The sequence below is a fragment of the Littorina saxatilis genome, linkage group LG14 (assembly GCF_037325665.1).
Source record: "Littorina saxatilis isolate snail1 linkage group LG14, US_GU_Lsax_2.0, whole genome shotgun sequence".
NCBI classification, from domain to species: domain Eukaryota; kingdom Metazoa; phylum Mollusca; class Gastropoda; order Littorinimorpha; family Littorinidae; genus Littorina; species Littorina saxatilis.
In genome coordinates, this window is record NC_090258.1 from 22,591,894 (window position 1) to 22,597,458 (window position 5,565).

The 5,565-nt window shown below is 39.9% G+C and overlaps 1 protein-coding gene across 1 annotated transcript in view; it reads right to left on the reverse strand.

Moving 5' to 3' along the window:
- Positions 1-491, reverse strand: part of LOC138946550 (uncharacterized) — a 13,380-nt gene extending 12,889 nt beyond the window's left edge. Inside the window, exon 1 of the mRNA XM_070317991.1 lies at positions 189-491. The gene's annotated coding sequence lies outside the window, so the exon portion shown is untranslated. The remainder of the gene's footprint in view (positions 1-188) is intronic.
- Between the last annotated feature and the right edge of the window lie 5,074 nt (positions 492-5,565).

Sequence of the window (5,565 nt, forward strand, 5' to 3'; positions counted from 1 at the left end):
CAAGATAGGTTACTCCACATTTTAACAGAACTTAATAACTGACAAGAAACAAGTAACCTACGTATCCCAAGAATTTTTGTTTTTTTTGTTTTTTTAATTATATTTTCCCATACTTGTCCCTAAGAGGCCAGTAAACTGCATATAGGTCATACATATTCCTTTTCATTCGTATCCCAAGACTGTCTTACCTTTTGAAGTTGCTACTGAAGAGGTGAGGACTGAATGCGGCTGGGCTGGATGGCTTGACAAGGTGAAGAAGAAGGGTGCAGATCACTTGAGTGGTCCCCCTTTTATACCGGACACTGGTCAACCTAGCTTCCGGGTCTAGCGTCAGTCACGTGATGGGAGGCATGGCCAGAGGGCAGTGGAAATATGTCAGGGGTAACATCAGATGCGACACGACTTGGTAATTGTACCTACCTTGCAAAACTTTCAGGAAGACGCGTTGAATGTGATTGAGCGATTCCTTAATGTGTGATTAATCGTTGTTTTTAGTTTTATTTTAGTTATGAAGATTAGAGTCAACTAACCATTAGGTCAGCGTTATCTCGGTACAATGGATTTCGTCGATATGTCTGTCCTGTCTGTTTGTTTCTTTGCCCGTTTGTTTGTCTGTCTGTTTGGCTGTCCTCCCCTCTCCCTCTCTCTCTCTCTCTCTCTCTCTCTCTCTCTCTCTCTCTCTCTCTCTCTCTCTCTCTCTCTCTCTCTCTCTCTCTCTCTCTCTCTCTCTCTCTCTCTCTCTCTCTCTCTCTCTGTATGTGTGTGTGTGTGTGTGTGTGTGTGTGTGTGTGTGTGTGTGTGTGAGTGTGTGTGTGTGTATGTATGTTCTTTTCCTTTGTATTATAATTATTGACATACATGTACATTTCAATGTTCTATTATGCATTATGTAGTCGTATAGGTAATGTAATTAGTAATACCGTATGATTGCGATTGACAATTGTCCTTTTATTGTCTTTATTTTTATGTCTTATTTTAGCAGGGACAGATTGTAAGACTAGGCGTGAGCCTAAAATCTCCATCCTTGAGTAATAAAGTTCGTTCGTTCGTTCGTTCGTTCGTTCTCTCTCTCTCTCTCTCTCTCTCTCTCTCTCTCTCTCTCTCTCTCTCTCTCTGTCTCTCTCTCTCTATCTCTCTCTCCTTCTCTCTCTCTCTCTCTCTCTCTCTCTCTCTCTCTCTCTCTCTCTCTCTCTCTCTCTCTCTCTCTCTCTCTCTCTCTCTCTCTCTCACTCTCCGTTTTATGAGACTTGATGTTTTAAAACTGTAAGTGAACTCTAAGAAATATGAAAGCAGAAAACACATGTGTGGGGATTGCTGCAATACCATTAAAGCAAACGCATGTTCGGAGACAGATAACGTACAATAACTTTGACAGCTGTTGAAATGTCTCGGTAAGCATCGTGGATTAACGCCCCCACAAAGCATAATCTAAAGCCATAGTCCCTCTGTTCGCTCGCCGGCTTCGGCTCGGGCGATAATTCACAATAATAACCTAGCTGAAACTGTCAAATGTCAAGTATGCATACGTGCGTGTGTGTGAGTGTGTGTGTGTGTGTGTGGGGGTGTGTGTGTGTGTGTGTGTGTGTGTGTGTGTGTGTGTGAGTGTGTGTGTGTGTGAGAGAGACATTTTTAATCCAAAATGTGATCCAGATAGTCGAGTAAACGGCCGTAACAGCTTAAACAGGCATAGAAAGTGTGAGTGTAATGACACAGGAATTATTGCTTTACTTTGAGTGCGAAATTTGTCGCTAAAATTGTTTGGCCAAGTTTATTTTGAAATGCAGTAAAAACGATGATACCAAATGACTCTGATAATCATTTGATGAGATACAAACAACAACAACAACAACAACGACAGCAACGACAGCAACAACAACGCTACAACCACCACCACCACCACCACCAACAACAACAACAACAACAACAACAACAACAACAACAACAACAACAACAACGGGAAACAATGAAAATGTGTTGTCATCGCGAAAGTGCATGAACCCAGCCTAAACACTTTATCACTACCATAATAAATGGACGCACCGTAGGCATATCAGAGAATGTGTCAGAGGTGCGACTGCTCAAACAGGACGTGTTATCTACAATTCCCTGTATAACTCATTTATTTACCCGCCTTAACCATGTAAATGCATTTCACAGATACGCACGTTTATTAGTCACTGAACGTGTTGAAAACATTACAACGACTAACAAAGAGTGTGTCCGGAACATTAATAACAGGAGTACGTTAGATTTAACAAATGTTTTCAGAAAGTGAGCGGGGTATTTGCCAGAATAATGGTTACACGGGAATGAAAGAAATCGGTTGGCGCATTTTTTTTTAATTACAAAGAAGAATGAAAAATCGAAAAAGGAACATAGGAGGTAATGAAGGAGGAATATTATAGTAAACTTTTTATTGATTTATGTATGGTTTGATCATTGGATCTCCCTTCTTTGAGCCATATATGTAACATCAGAGTCCGACAAAAACTCATATTTCGGCGGCTAGCCGAGATTGCAAAAAAAGTGCATGTTTGCGTTCACTCGTCAAAACACAAAAGGAATTCTAACTAAATAAAATTGAAGAACAAACTTAATATTTTAGTGCGATTGTTTTGACAAGCTATGTGTACACACAAAAACACTCGCAGCACACACGTTCACGCTTTATCCTGGCCTTCATTCATTAAGTAGATAGATATACAACAATCAAACTTCTGATACCTAGATAACAAAGCAGAGAATACTGATGACTTTGAAATAATTATGTCTTTAGCACAATGAAGCTGCATTAGCATTACACGGGATGATCAACGAGTCTCAAGGGTGTCAAAGACATACGATTAGTTTGTTTGACAGAGGTAGGGTTATTCCCTGTGTAAGATGGTGTTTGGATAAACAAGATAATGTCAAAGAGACAAATGTGTGGTTCCGGCTTTTGTTCAGTCGATAGGTATAAAAGTTCGGTCCATCTAACCACTCTCTAGTTCATCTCTGGAGCGACAAAAAAGGTAAGATCCGGTATCTATTTCTTGAATTTTTTTTTTTTTGTCGAGTGATTGTAATGTGCTTATTTTTTGGTGCACAAAGACTACTCAGTACAAGTGCCTTTCTCGTGCACGTGGTGAAACTCTTCATTGTTTCTCAACATGTATCATGCACATCTGTCCCAATCAATCAATCGATCTTTCTCTCTCTCCTTTACTGTCTGTTTGTCGATCTGTCTGTCGATCTGTCTGTCTGTCTGTCTGTCTGTCTGTCTCTCTCTCTCTCTCTTTGTTTCTCTCTCTCTCTCTCTTCCCCCCTCTCCCCAACCTCGCTCTCTCCCCTTCTCTTTTTACATTTAGTCAAGTTTTGACTAAATGTTTTAACGTAGAGGGGGGAATCGAGACGAGGGTTGTGGTGTATGTGTGTATGTGTGTGTGTGTGTGTGTGTGTGTGTGTGTGTGTGTGTGTGTGTGTGTGTCTGTCTGTGTGTGTGTGTGTGTGTGTGTGTGTGTGTGTGTGTGTGTGTGTGTGTGTGTGTGTGTGTGTGTGTGTGTAGAGCGATTCAGACCAAACTACTGGACCGATCTTTATGAAATTTGACATGAGAGTTCCTGGGAATGATATCCCCGGACGTTGTTTTCTTTTTTTTCGATAAATACGATGACGTCATATCCGGCTTTTTGTAAAAGTTGAGGCGGCACTGTCACACCCTCATTTTTCAATCAAATTGATTGAAATTTTGGCCAAGCAATCTTCGACGAAGGCCGGACTTCGGTATTGCATTTCAGTTTGGTGGCTTAAAAATTAATTAATGACTTTGGTCATTAAAAATCTGAAAATTGTAAAAAATTAAATTTTATAAAACGATCCAAATTTACGTTCATCTTATTTCTAAATCATGTTCTGATTCAAAAAACACATAAATATGTTATATTTGGATTAAAAACAAGCTCTGAAAATAAAAAATATAAAAATTATGATCAAAATTAAATTTCCGAAATCGTTTCAAAAACTATTTCATCTTATTTCTTGTCGGTTCCTGATTCCAAAAACATATAGATATGATATTTTTCGATTAAAAACACGCTCAGAAAGTTAAAACGAAGAGAGCTACAGTAAAGCGTGCTATGAAGCACAGCGCAACCGCTGCCGCGCCAAACAGGCTCGTCACTTTCACTGCCTTTTGCACTAGCGGCGGACTACGTTCAGTTTCATTCTGTGAGTTCGACAGCTACTTGACTAAATGTAGTAATTTCGCCTTACGCGACTTGTTTATTTGTTTTATCTTTCTGTGTTTCTCCTTCTCCTTATGCTCATTTAAAGTTTCTTTTTTGAGTATAATTAGATATTGTTTTGCGTGTGTGTGTGTGTGTGTGTGTGTGTGTGTGTGTGTGTGTGTGTGTGTGTGTGTGTGTGTGTGGGTGCCAGTGTGTGTGTGTGTGTGTGTGTGTGTGTGTGTGTGTGTGTGTGTGTAGCTAGGGGTAATTTCTTCTTTCTTAAGTAATGTATATCTTTTATTATCATCTTTAAAGTCGTAGATGTTCTACTGCATTGGAGCTGCAAAGTGTTGTTAAGTGTGTGTTTATTTGTGTTTGTTTTCTTTTGATATGATGTTTTTTGTTTAACAAACAAAAACCAAGACGAAGATGAAGGTGACAGGACTAGTTCTCGCTGTACTGCTGTTTGTGACTGTGGCTGTGGCCTCTGACGCAAACGACGAGGCGGAAATAACCGAGTTTGAGGTAAAAAAAAAATTTAAAAAAAATTAAAAAAATGAGAGAGTGACATTCAAAATGTCCTAGCCCGTTATGTTATTGGTTGATGATCTTAGTAAGAAAGTAAGTCATTGATTTCTCTATTTTTTTTCTTTTTGTTCAAAGTGCTTACCCATTTGTATGACTGTATTTAATTTGTTAAATAACCGTTGCGTTCAAAGAAAAAGAAAAATATGCTTGGACGCTGACAGGTGCTTTCTGTGTGTTTTAAATGTTTATTAGTGTGTTCGCTGTTTGGTTTGTTTGTTGTCCTTTTTCTTTTTTGGGGTTGTGTGTGTGTTTGTGTGTGTGTGTGTGTGTCTGTCTGTCTGTGTGTGTGTATGTGTGTGTGTATGTGTGTTTGTGTGTGTGTGTATGTGTGTGTGTGTGTACGTACTATGTGTGTGTGTGTGTGTGTGTGTGTGTGTGTGTGTGTGTGTGTGTGCGTGTGTGTTTGTTTTAAATTTGTTTATTTTACACAAACGAAATGTCCAATGACAAGCCGTGCTATGAAGTGCGTTTGGTGAGAGGAGGAGATGATGCATTGCTCCGCGTGTTGCAGGGGTCCAGGCAAGCACGATCTGGCCCGGAGGCTCTGGATGGTGAGTGGTGGTCAGCACACGTCATTAAGTCTGTAGATGTTATTTTTTCTTTCTGTTAGTCCTGTGTTGACGCCTCTTCGACAAGCGCTTAGAACTGTACCCACGGGATACGTGCGATATTACCTGCTATTCAGACTTGGTCGTGTGACAGACGTTTTCTTCCACACGAGATTACGTTGATTGTCTAACGAAGCCGTCAGGCTGAGTTAGACATCAGCTAA